Below are 13,946 nucleotides of genomic sequence, written 5' to 3' on the forward strand. Positions count from 1 at the left end.
CTGGCATGGAAATCCTATTAAAAGCCACAAGCAATGGTGAAAAGGAACCAGCGCTCTAAACCCAAAGATTTTATACTCGACATCCCAGACCCGCTCAAATTCAAAAGGTGTTCAAAGCAGAGATTGGGAACTCTCAGCCCAGTGTGCCAGATGGTGGGACCTACCAATGGGCTCAGGAAACACCACACCCTTGGGGCTGTGCACCTGCCATGCACTTCCCAGCCCTGGGAACTTGCCAAGGGGCCATCAGCACCATCACCAAGCACTCTTATACTACGATGTGGGTGCTGGGAAAGTGTTCAAGGAGCATGAAAAATGAAGCCTGTCCCAAGCTTCCAATCATTTACACACTCCAGCCCACTGCCCGCTGACCTTGATGATAGGATTTTTTAATTGTGGTAAAATATCCATAACATAAAATTTATCGTCTTAACCTTTTTGAGTGAACAATTCAGTGGCATTAAGAACATTCACACGGTTGTGCAACCTTCACCACTATCCATCTCCAAAACCTTTTCATCTAAAACTCCATTCCCATTAAACTATAGATACCCATTCCTCCTTCCCCCCACCCCCCAGCCCTTGGTAACCACCATTTCACTTTCTGTCTTTATGAATATGACTATTCTAGGTACCTACAGTGGAATCATACAATAGTTTTCCTCTTCTTGTTCGCTTACTTATAAGTTAGCATCATATTGTCAAGTTTCTTCCATGTTATAGCCTATGTCAGAATTTCCTTTCTTTTTGAGGTGAAATAATATTCCACTGTATGTATATACTACATCTGTTTATCCATTTACCTGTCACTGGACATTTTGATTTCACTTTTTGCCTACTGTGAATAATGCTGCTATGAACATGGGTATACCAATTTCTGTTCAACGTCCCTACTTTTTATTTTGATAAATGTGATTTTAGCCAGAGGACTGTTTTACCTTAGATACATAGACCTAAAAAGCAAAACGATGTGTATAATTTCTAAAACCATCCCCCCCCACCAAGATTCCACTGTGTCAAATATAGAAAGGATGTCACTGACACAAGACCATTTGTATCATGGCCTACTTCAGAGGACATGAACCTGGCAGGAAGTTAATGCTTCTTAGAGAAACCTCCACGCTGGGAAAAGCTTGCTTACTTTAGAGATCTGTTTTTACTGAGCAGTCTGCTCTCTGGACCCCTCTGTGTGAGTGCCGACTTGGACTTAGGTTCCTAAGCAGTTATACTTGGGTTAAAATTTAGCAGCCGAGAACTTAAACAGAAACTTTTGTCCTGAGTGACTGCGAAACACTCTGGCTATCTGTGCTGGATTTCATGTTTGGGCTGCTTCGGAATGCTGTCCGACTCGACTTCTCCAACCATAGCCTGGAAGTTTGGATCATGAAGGGTACTACTTGTCAGTTCCTACTTTAAGCTCCCCAAATTTAACTCTTGGTATTAAAAATATCCAGTTCAGCAACTCATTTCCCTGGGTTGTGACTTTTACTTGTTAGTGTTCCAAACTCTATCCAAAAGAGATACATAGAAGAAAATTTGAGATCATTATTTTTAGCATCGACAGTTATATTTGGTAGTTTCAGGGATGAAGAAAAGTCAGTGAAAGGGAAGCAAATCCTTTTGCAATGTCATCATTGAATTTTTAGCACCTTTAAGTGCTACAATTCACTTGTATTGTCACTAAAATATTTTTTTAAACAGAACACACACACACACACACACACACACACACACACACACCATAAAGAGTGCCAGCACCTTGAGTTCAATCAACTAGAAGTCGAGAACACTAAGTGTCTCCATTTGTAAAATGGTAATAATAATCCTCACCACCTGCTTCCCGGGGCTGGCGTGCGGGTTTGTGTTCGTTTCCGAGAGGGGCTTCAGATCCTTGAGTGAAAGGTGTGATGCACAGTATTATAATTCCCACCACAGGGTAACATATGGAGAGGGAAAGAAAGTGTATAGATACGTATGTTTCTGTTTAAACTCTGTGTGCAATTCTGACTTTTATCTTATTTTGCCTTTAAGCTAAACTGCATGGGTCACATTTAGAGCATATGTTGTTATCATTCGCCTTTTTTTGCTCAGGAAAATTGAGTGAATAACGGGTATTGTTTTCCTATTTGCCGAGGTTAGAGTGGTTGCGCGTTTAGAAATCTCTGACTGGACACACAAAACAGCAGATTTTCTTATTATTATGCTGAAGGTGAGGGGCTGCAGTTTGTATTTCCCCCTTTCTATTCTCCATGGATATTACAGATCCAGTTTTGAATATTTTGAAGTTGGCAAAGTATTACTCTGCAAGCAAAAAATTCTTTTCACTCTCCTTGATAAAAAGAGCGGACAATGAAACCATCACACTATGGGTTACCCATATGCCTCTCACTCACAGCCTCTTAATTGGTCTAATGTGCTTTTCACTTTTTGTTTTTTCCTATAATGAGCTTTCACATTTGTGATCTTATATTTTCAACTCTTGCTGAGGACCCATAAGCGGGCTTAGGAAAGAACCTATGCTTCTGCAGAAAGCCTCTCTTTCTCCAGTTGATTTTAATTAGAAACCAGGTGGTACAAACCCAAAAGGTTGGTGGTGTTCCATGGATGTAAGATGTGAAATGGGTTTAAGTAACACTGTATTAGTCATGAGGCAGAAATGGAGTAATGTTGACATGACTTGAAAGTAGCATTGTTGAGTAAATGAATATGTGAGAAGCACTTGCTAAACTAAATGAGTTTTGCAGTTGTATGCACATTTGTGTAATCCTGTTTATTGATGCCTGAAACAATTTGCAAAATAGAAACAAATCCACGAAGAAGAAATATGTTTGGAATAATTTGTTTATATGACAATTGAAAAAAAACACAGGAATCCAACTGCCGCATTTCATGCAGTAAGTATACCATATGTAGAAGCTTCCCCTCAGAAAATTCAACAGCAACCTTTACCGTCTGATGCAGAACAATAATAACCCTATGTCTTTTACTTGGTCTCTCAACCATTTTTAACGTAAGAGTTATTTTTGTAAAAATTTGTTAGTCAAACAGAGTATCAGGATTCCGTACCTATATTATTGTCTTTAGAAGCTAATGAAGAAATACCTAATTTTTCTTAATGCAATATGACTAAGAGTAATGTCTATGATGGAAAAATATATGTTGGCACATTTTTCTTAAAAACAAAAATCTAGATATCTTTAAGGAAATACATGTAAGTTTACAATGGGCCAGGCACTATTCTTAAGCACTCTGCAAATATTAATTCCTTTCATCTTCGTTGTAATTCCTTGATTACTATGATTATTCTCATCTGACAGATGAGATTGAAGCATAGAGAAGTTCAGAAACTTGTTCAGTCACACAGCCAGTACATAGGGAGCCAGGGTTCAAAGGTAGTCAGTCTAGCTCCAGTGTCCATGCTTTAATTTTCACACTGCTGCCTCTCCACAGAGTAAAGCCTCCATGTATTATAATTTTTTTTTTATTTTTTTTTTAGAAGATTCAGGTTTCTAGTTGAATTTGTCATCTAGACACCAACACGTTGTTTTTGGAGCTCACATGCTAGATGCAGTCTGCCTCTGCCTGCTGGCTGTCCCTGGATCCAAAAGACTCTCCCTCTCGTGCCCATTTCTCTACTTTTGTGAGAGAACACTTGTTGCTGTCTGACTCACTTAAGAACTACAAGTAGCCTTAGCCCTGCCAGCTGCAATCCCAGACTGGATCACTTCTCCAGATTTGAGGTTAATCAACTGCAAATTCCATTAGCTTCATACAGAGTGAAAATAAAGAACAGACGGCTTCACATGGGAGCCTGAAGTCAGGTGCAGCTCCTCCAGGCTGGCCTGCAGGTAGGAGTTTTTTCCCTGCCTCAAAGGAACAGTGCCTTCAGTAGGGAGACAGATCAAAGAAGGGCTGTTCCAGAACGCTTCTGCCGCTGGAAAAGCTCTCAGAGTGTACCCCACAGACACCCACAGACGCCTTTATTTTCTAGAAAGATGGAGAATTTGAAACTCCGGTTAACTCTCTTCTGGCCTCTGTGAGAACGTTTCCTAGGTGCCCAGCAGCATGCTGCTGGGGTGGGTAGGCAGTGCTGACAACTGACCCTCTGCCTGCTAGACAAGACGGCCAAGACACAGGTTCAAAAGGGCTGCTCGGACTTTGAGGTGGTCCTTACTTGTGGCTTTAGGCTTCTTTTCATACGTCCTGATGTAGAATGGCTTTAAAACACAAAATAAAAGCCATTTTCCAAAGATCGCTAATGTTTTTCAAAGAAGAACAAAAGTGAACTTGCTAGGACATATTCAAATACAAGCTGTTAGTTTCTCATTAATCTAAGTTGACCAAACAAAAGCTTTGCTGGTGGGATGAAAGAAGTATTATATAGCAGTGTTGAGTAAGTTAGCAATTTCCTTAAAAATGCACAGTTCGGTTGAGCTCCTTGTGGGAAGCTTCCCAGTGATCAGGTGAGAGTTCAATTTCCGTTTGACTTTTTAAATGCCATATGGTCATTGTCTACACACTTTTCAGTTTCCCGGAATCCCTGCCCCACGCCATTGGCTGGATGACTGTTTTGCTTTTATATTTTCCCTTGTTTACTTGCTTATTTCTTTCCACCCCCAGATTAAGGAAAATATTGTCACCATTAAAACAAGAAAAATGCAATAACCCCATTGCTGGGAACTTCCAAGCTAACCAACTCCGATCACAAGTGGCCCCTTTCTAATCATAGTTTGTGGTGGAATGAAAGATGCAATTGTCTGGAAGGGATGAATATGGGATCCATGCTGGCTTGAGGGTCAAAGGTCATCACATGCAAAGGTCCCTTTCTCTCTGGCACAGCTCCCTTTGTATAGCATAGTTTGGCAGCTATCTTCTTGCACTTCGGCTACCTGCCAGTGCAGCTGGTACTGTGTCTGGTGCAGACAACAAAGCGTCACTCAGCAACCAGCAGCTCTGCATGGGGCCGCTTTTCTCAGATGACAAAGAAAGATGGGCTATACATTCTACTATCGCTGCCCATTAAAAGGACTCTTAAATTGCATTAGTACAAGTTATTGTTAATTATGTAGTAGTCACTGGAGCTGTAGGCGCTTTCCTGGGGAGGATGGTTCAGCTATATGCTGGGGGAAGAGGAAGCAGGGGAGGGGGTGATGGTTGGGAGAAGAGGTAGCATGGAACAAGGACAGGTGGTAGGGAAAAGCAACTCATCTGCCGCATAAAAACCAAAGCTGCATGAATAGGAGCAGTCCTGGGTTCTGACAAGCTGCTCTGGAGGTTAGTAATGTAGCTGATGAAGAAGGAATCAATCGCCGGAAAGAATCTCCGATACAGGCGGTTTGGAAATTGTCCTGCCCGCCCTCCATTCAAAAAGCTACATCGGAGGTTTCCAGCGTTTTCATTTAAGAATAATTTTAAGCAATTTATCACTTGGCTGTAATGCATTCGCTCTGGGCTGAAATCAATAAGTCCTGCAATGTGGAGATAAGGCCTATTTGAAGGTTGGGGAAAGAGGACCAGAGGTTGCCTATTGTCAAATAGCCAGAAAATTAAAATTAAAGTGATATGTTTACCCCATTTGGCCATCTGGGGTAGAAATGCGGCTCCATTGGTGTTACCCACGTTTCTCAAGGGTGGATTCTGTGAGATACATTTATAGCAAGGGTCCGGCTCCGTCGGCGGTTTTAGAAATCAAATGAATATAGCTGTGTGCCCTCAAACTAGGAAAACCTCTGTTTCTGTTGAATTCCTTTGTACTGTTTTGAGTCAGCATTTGTTTTCTCTTGCTGTCCTTCTCATGATTCCTAAGGCAGTGACTGGGGTTTCAAGATCTGGTCATTCTCTTACTTGTCCCTCCCCTAAGAATAAAAACAGTTTTCAAAGGGGTTGAGCATGGGGCTTTATGAGTCTTCTTGGGCTTAATTTTGAGGTTTGCGGCCATTGAAATTAGATGACGCTGCTCTCAAACGTCTGGCAAGTTTTTTGTGATGTGTACCAAACTTTAACAGGGAGAGGATCCCAATTTGATGTAATTTCATTGCAACAACACAGCGGCACGACTGTCGGCTCCTCCCCATCCCCCATGCTTTTCCACCCCCCTCCCCGCCCCTGTACCCCACCCCCCTCCTGCCAATCCACTTCAGATTAAAAGAAAATCCAAGGGAAACAGGACACAAAGGGGGCAGATGAAAGTCCACAGTCTTTAGTTTCTATCTTTCCTTCTTGTGTCTAATTTTCCGCTTCTTGGTTGTTCTGATCTCAGCTATTTGCAATAGTTATATATAATTTAACATTATACAAAAGTATTGTCATATCAAACATAGTGAAATGGATTCCAAAAACACCATCTGGTATTTGGGAATGCACTGTGAGTTGGGAACGTGAGAAGAGATATTCTTTGCCACTTTGCTTGGGACTCAGCCATTAGCAGTGTAATTGCCAAGAAAAGGTGACAGGCTCCAGGCTTAAAACAAGTGGGTTCCTCCCCCCCTCTCGCCTATTAACTCTTGTGAGTCCTAAACCATATTAAAAAGGACTCTGAGGACAGAGCAATTTAAAAAAAAAAAGCAGAAGTACTGCAGAATCTGATTTTTTAAAAAATAGATAAAAATACCCACTGTGCTGTTGTTATTATTGTTTTATGAAGAAAGTAGCCTAAGAGGAAACAAAATGACTCAGAGACAGGAGGGTAGGGATTGGGGATCGAGTTAATTATGTTTTAAAGTTATGGGGTTTTTCAGTGGATTTGCATGATGAGAGTTTTAGTCCAAAGCTTGTTTCAAAAATCCTCATTAGTTTCCTCTAGTCCACCTTAAAATTATAAAGACCTAGATTGTGAGGGTCATCTGTGATGATTCAAACCTATTTAATAGCATGGAGGTTTGTACCCAGTTCTCTATAGGAAAAATAATAACTTTGAATTGTCTTCTGTATCGACAGTTTCAGGGACTGCTGTGTGAGAGAAAAGAAGAAATGTAGACTGTACACTTCTATAGACCTTTACGTTGTTTAACCAGTTTGAGATAAGAACAGTTTAAAAATAAATACATCCTATGTAAGAAGGAAAAGGAGTTATCCTACGGGATAGAAATTAGAGAGAGGACTTCTCAGCAGGAAATAAAAATAAGGGTAGAAGAGAAAAAAAAAAACAACACTTAAACCTCTCATAGCTATGTTCAATCTGGCATTCACAACCTGGGTCTGTATCTGTTTCCAACTACAAAAATAGTTTACAAGGGTCACAGTCATTTTTTTCCACACAGTGTGTCAGAAGCTGGGATGTACAACCCAGAACTGCCATTCCATTACACAGAATAAAATGATATCTGGTGGGTGGATCGAACGCTTGCCAAAGAAGACACAGTGAAAGCTAACCCTCTCAGTCTAGCTCCTGTTTTTAAATATTTATATCTCTGGCAGACTTTTTTGGGGTAGAGGAAACTGAAAGCTCTTTTGCTATCTGTCATTTCACCCAGGCAGAGGAGTGAGTCTCACGACTTGATTTTCCTCGAGTTTGGCACCCGGAACAGGCGATGGCATTTCTTCAGGGCAGTGAATTTCTCTTTGTGGAAAAACCGGCCAGGACCAAGGATTTTCACAAGAGCCAACAGCCGCTTTCCATACCCGCCTGGGGCAGGGCCAAGTTCCCATTAACACTGCTGTTACAGCTCGGGCCAGCCTTGCAATGGGCTGATACTGGCTTTGGTCAGGACCTATTAGGAAACCTATGAGCAAAGCCGGCATGGGCCTGGGGTGGTAGCAAGTGGACAGTGCTAGTAATGGGGCAATGTCACCCCCTAGCTGGCCTCTATCATTCATTCTCTGTGATCGTCAGTTTTCCCCTTCCCACCTCCACACCCTGATTTCCTTCTCCAAGGAATCAGTCCCCAAAGTGAATTGACTACTGCATCCTTCTCTGTCTTACCATCACCTCAATCACCTCCTTAGTTCAGGACCTGTAATACTCCATGAATCTTCTACAGTCTGCGGCATGCATAGCAACAAATCAGAGAGTGATCTTTAGAATCAGAGGGACCTGCACTTTAATCATGGTTCTGCCATCTATTAGCTGTGTGACCGTGGGCAAGTTATGCCTCTACCACAAAACAGTACAGTAGCTGATTTCTAGCAGGAATGTTCTGTGGAGTAAAGGACCTAGTGACCTAGTGAACACCTAGTTTATATAGTCAACAAATGCACATGGTTCCTTCAGAACGCCTTTCATACATCCCTTTGTTGTACAAGTGTTATCTTTACAGCTCGGGCTGCAGAACCTACCCCAGGAAGTTTTCCATCAGAATAGACTGGTTCATCAACTACAAAATAGCTTTAACATCCTTCCTCTATTCATATACCTCTTAATTTCCAGTTTTTATATAACCACAGTTGTAATATAGTGACCATCTACTCAACCTTCGCAATGGGCCAGGCCCTCTAATGATGCCTTTACATATATTATCTCATTTCATTCTTTGGATATATGCTATCAACCATGATTACAAAAGAAAAGCTGGGGAATTGGAAACACTAAGTAACCTGCTTGGGAATACGCAGCTGTTAGTATATAAGAATCTATGAAAAGCAGGAATTATTTTGTTTTCTTGGTGGGAGGGGTGAACTTGATTCAAGCTTCTAGGCTTCTATTCCAATTCTGACAGTAACTAGCTTATAAGTTGTTTTAGATAGAGACAGAATGAGCCATAGGGGCCAAACAAATTATTCATTCACTAAATATTTTTCAGCATCTACTACTTGTATATGCTTTGGGTGTTCTGAAAAACACATAAATGGTTCAACACAAATTCTTCCCTCAAAGGGAACAAAATCCAGAAGAGTGAAAAGGTCTATTTCTAAGTAACTGTGATATAGCAGCAGAGTGATATGTTTCACTAGACAGTTTCAGTAGATGGCATATCTGAACGGCATTACTTCCAGCTAGGACTAGACCAGAAGAGGATATCAGGAAGGATTTGAGCACAGGTGATAATGAACATGCAGAAATGATGAGGAAAGGTGTTCCAGGTGGAGAGAAACATATGAGCAGAAGCCCAGAGGTAGGAATGGGTCAGATGTGCACTGATACGTGTTGAAGGAAACAGACCCCGGGAAAGCTTTTGAGGATACGAGCTTGGATCATCAGGACTGAGAGGGGAGATGGATGTCAGAAAAAGTGGTGCCTTGCCAAATTTTATGCACAAATTTGTTGCTTAATAAATATTCCTGATGAGGAAAACACGGGCTGAGCTGATGAAAAATAAAATGATCACCCAGGGTTCAGTTTTCTATTGGTTCCCATGAAACCATTCATTCATTGAAGCATCCAAACATTTATTAAGCAGACCCTCTGCACCAGACTAGGCACTGAAAATACAAAGATGAGCAAGATATGGTCTGTTCTTTTGGGGCATTCACAATCCAGGGGCAGAGGCAAGCATATAAAGTAATAGTTCTAAATGGTGCCATGGGGCAGTACAGTCATAGGAAGCAAGAGGCCTGGGGGCCTGGAGGGTGAAGTGTTTAATGTTGCCTGGAGCAGTGAGGGAAAGTTTCCCAGAAAAGGTAAGGTTAGGGTTCAGGGTTGAAATTCATACTTTTCCTTCAAGCGAAAGCACGTGAATCTGAAAAGCTGCGTGCAAATGTTACCTGTCATTTTCTTATTCTTTTTCACAACTATGAGTCAAAACTATGGGACACATGAATTTCATAACTAAACTGTGGTTAAGAATATCCCTCTTCTTAGGAAATACACACTACAGGGTGCAAAGGTGTAAAAAAAGACATGATGTTTGATTTCTACTCTCACCCAGTTCAGAAAAATAAGCTCACAGGCATGTGGATGTGTGTACAAAAAAAGAAAATCAATGTGGCAAAATATTAAAAATGGTGAATTTGGGTAAAGTAAAAAAAAAACAAAAAAAAAACTATGGGACACAACTATGAGTCACAACGCACAACTGTGAGTTAAGTCAGCCCAAGAGGAAACAAGGACTTTATTTTTTAGACTTGGAGGAGCATCTTAAAGGTCATATGGTCCACTGTCTCCCAGAATGAATCAGTGGATATATAATGTTATATGTGTGTACGTAAATTTGAATGTATGTATTGCTATTATATTGACAAAATGTTATTTTATAATGTCAAATTGATAACATTTACCTCTTCAAGTTCCACCTTAAAGAAGTAATGAGTTTATTCAGATTAACCCCAACATTTGATATTGGAGTGATAAATGATATTTGCAATAATGTCAGCCTCACTATTGTCTTTATTTCGATATTTTGTTTTGAAAACAGGGCCTCACAAAAATTCTGATTGTACTGATAAGTAGATGAAAGTGGTAATATCTGTGGCTTTTTGTTTGTTTGTTTGTTTGTTATTAATAGCTTGACTCAAAATCTCAAGATACTCTTCATTTAATCTAGTCCAGAAGCTTGAAGACAGGATAGCGAGACATTTTGGTCACAAATTTGAATCAGTAACACTTAACAATGGTTCTCTATATTGTTTGACATAAATATGAAAATCAGACATGAGGAGCCTAAAAACTTACACTAACACTAAAGTTGTCTATAATATGACTCATGGAGATCAGTATGTCTCAAGTTCACAAGTTGCAGAAATAGAATGTTACAGCTTGATAAAATGGATTGGCCAAAGCAACTGGTTGAATATTTACCTGGCATTTACTTGGGGTACCTGTGACTCACTCATACAATTTTAGGTTAAAAGTCTGAATTCCAGAAAAACCACTGCAGAGCTACAATCTTCCTAATCAAACACATATTTACAAAAAATTAGAATGTATGCACAGACATATTATTATTTTTTAACATCAAAGGGACTCTGTGGGCAGTAAGATTATTAGCCCTTTATGTTTTATTGGTCTTTGTCTGTATTAAAATTGTAATAAGAATTATTTTAAATATAATAAAACATTCACAGAGATTATTAAAGTTTTCTTCTGAGCTAATACAAAAATTAGTAATCTAGCAGGTCAATAATTATGTTGGTGGTCTCCAATAAGAATATTATATAAATATAGCATAAAACATATATAGATATGTATATATATATACAGACTTAAGTACATTCATGGATTTTTATTTCAATTTTCAAAATAGTCAAAAATGACACTTTCATCTAAGACTGTCGTAACAAAACAATTTAGATCCATAAAAAAACAGTTTCAAAACCATTGATCAACTCCTAGAATTTCCCAATGGATCATATGCAAGGTAATTTTAGGTGGTACACAAACATTTTTATGTGAATAATGATGTATTTATTGAAATTGTTTGTTTGTTTTCATTTTCTATCATGGTATATTTTTAACTTTACTCCTAAATGATTATAAAATTAAGGAAAGTGGGTTAATTTAAAGAAAAATGTTAAGTAACTAATGGCACAGGTGAATATAGAAAAATTATAAAGGTAATAGAGAAATGAAGTTTGGCAAACTCTAATCTAATACAACGCACTTGTCAATCCAAGTGAAGGAATGAAGGACCAAAAAGGTATTTTTTGGTGGCAGATGAGGACTTGCCCCTATTTGTCCTCATTCCAATCCAGGAAGACAATCTTTTTTATGCTGTAAGAGCTCAGCATGCTCAGCCCCCAGCTCTAATGGTTTTGTCATGTAACATATGTGACAAACCAAAAAGACTCTAAGTCTTAATTGACAGTTTAAAAATAAACCAAGGCCAAATGTCTGTAAGTGCAAATTCTTAGGGCTTCCCTTAGCACATCTGGATATTTTCAGTTGCTAAATATGGAAAACATGACTCAAAAAGGTTTAAAATGTAATATAAATATTATGTATGTAATATATATAAATAAAATATAAACTGTGAAAGGTTCTTGTCATTGAAAAGTCCAAAGATAGTATTGTTTCTAGTCGTGCATGGTTTAATCCAGCAACTCAGTCACCCGGTTTCTCCATCCTGCCTTTCTTAGAATCCTCAGGCAAGTGTCTTTCCCAGTTACTCCCTCATTCAGATTTAATAAGAAAGAGTCAGTTTTGTGCCAGAATTCCTGAAGCAAAACTGTTGTCATTCTTTGGATCCATGTAAGTCCTGTGGCCCATCCTTAAACCTAAACCATGGTCAGAGGGTGGAAGACACTGCTTGAATTAACCCAGTCATGTGTTCCAGAGTGGAACGTGGAATCACTGGGACCTCTAATAGGCAATTAGAAGCTGTTGGGATTGGAAACAAATAAGAATAAAAGCTGGCAAGGCAGCCATGATTATTCCACTGTAGTGAAGAAAGAGAAATAACGTTACTGTAATGGAAAGTCTTTAGATTTGATCTGGGAAAGATTTCTGGATACTTCCAGAGGACGTGTCATATTTTTCAGAGGTATTTATGAAGTGTTCATATGCAAGGGGAAAAAAGTGGTGTGCCTCCAATCATCTCAGGCATGCATGCATGGCCCGTGTCCACAAGGATATCTGCGTGAATTTCTCCTCGTTTAATACCACTCTGGGAGTATATTTCCCCACTACATTCCAGGCGGGGCCATTGCCCTACTTAAGAATTGACTAAGTAGTGGAGTTTTTTAATGAGAGGGTAGCGGTACAAGGAAAATACAGTAGTGTTATCTAGAAGCCAAAAAGAAAAAACGGGGAGAAAAAAATAAAAAACCATAGTTTTGATATTTGAAGTTGAGGTTTGAAATAGAGGCAAAGAGCTGCTTTCCAACGAAGATGTTGACTCTCCCTTAGTTTTCCTGTTAGCTTAGGCTTCCACGAAGCACGCACTATAACTCCCTACTACCCCTTAAAAAGAAACCTCCTCCAGGAGTAAACCTTCCACGCTTCAAATATTTCCCCTTGGAAGTGAGGTCTCATTTTAGTAGTAGTCGAAAGGCTGTAGTTCCCATGTAGGTGGATTTCATTCAGCACTAGTCAGGTGGAGAAGGATTTGGGAAAGTGTTGGATCTTTTCCAAAGCCTTTTGGAAATGTAACATGTTTCAAGGCTGCTTTTGACCTTCACAATTGGAAGGTTGAGAATCATATTCAACTAAAATGCTTTGATCAGGGACCATTCACTTAACTTATTTCATCTAATTCCCATATCAAGACTGTAAGGCTTATGTTTACCCCATTTCACAGATAAATAAACAGAGCCTCAAAGCAACTAAATGAATTGCGCCCCAGTATCGGTCTGACAGCAGGCTGTTGTGTGACCTTGAGCCAGTCCCTCTTTCTCAGAATTCCAGCTCCGCTGTGCAATGAGGCCCTTGGCCTCAGAAATGCCTACCCAGCTGCCACCAGCCTCTCAGGCCTCAGACTGTCTGTCTTGAGCCCTCCTCTTCCAGTCTGTGAGGTCCAAATCCTGGGCAGATGTCTCTCACCATATGCTGGGGGTGATTTAACAAGGCCAAATGGGCAGCCCCGTGGTTAGAGGCGCTCTCCATTACATGCACGCCGGTTGCTGCCGCCTGCCCGGCTGTCCCAGCCCTCGCCAGCTCCTTCTCTGAGGCAGCAGCCTGCAACTGCAGATGCCAAGCAGCGGAAGATATTTTTAAAGCTACAGCATCTGGCTCCTTGGCAGCCTCCACCCGCTGGTGGGCCGGGTGTTTTGGAGTTGCCTCTGGGCACTTCACGTGGTTTGGCATCTGATCCATTGTCTGGGCTGCCTTTTAGAGCAAAGCTTTTATTGTGCGGTGGGGGCACGAGTGGGGAGAGGCTGGGGTGGGAGGGGGGGTTCCCCTGAAACCAACTTTTGATTATAACCTAGGTCTCCCCTCTCAGTGACATCAGTATGTCTCTGGATCCTTTGTGGTGGTGTTTTCTTTCTCTTTCTCTCTTTCTTTTTCTTTCTTTCTTTCTTTCTGTAAAAAAAAAAAAAGAAGTGATGAAAGAATGAAAGAAATAACATTTCTCCTCTGCCAGAGTGGGTTTGAATAGAAAGCTGCTCAGTAGCTATGCAGCTGCCCAAATCTTGCC

At 40.3% G+C, this 13,946-nt stretch overlaps 1 protein-coding gene and 1 long non-coding RNA gene across 6 annotated transcripts in view; one reads left to right on the forward strand and one right to left on the reverse strand.

Annotated features, from left to right (window-relative positions):
• The window catches only part of NFIA (nuclear factor I A), a 561,924-nt gene that overhangs the window by 27,410 nt on the left and 520,568 nt on the right, over nt 1-13,946 (forward strand). The window lies entirely within an intron of this gene.
• LOC141572107 (uncharacterized) overlaps nt 11,017-13,946 on the reverse strand; it is a 140,424-nt gene continuing 137,494 nt past the window's right edge. Inside the window, exon 7 of the long non-coding RNA XR_012497237.1 lies at nt 11,017-13,831. This is a non-coding gene — a long non-coding RNA (uncharacterized LOC141572107). The remainder of the gene's footprint in view (nt 13,832-13,946) is intronic.

This window comes from Rhinolophus sinicus, linkage group LG06, assembly GCF_036562045.2.
Source record: "Rhinolophus sinicus isolate RSC01 linkage group LG06, ASM3656204v1, whole genome shotgun sequence".
Classification (NCBI taxonomy): domain Eukaryota; kingdom Metazoa; phylum Chordata; class Mammalia; order Chiroptera; family Rhinolophidae; genus Rhinolophus; species Rhinolophus sinicus.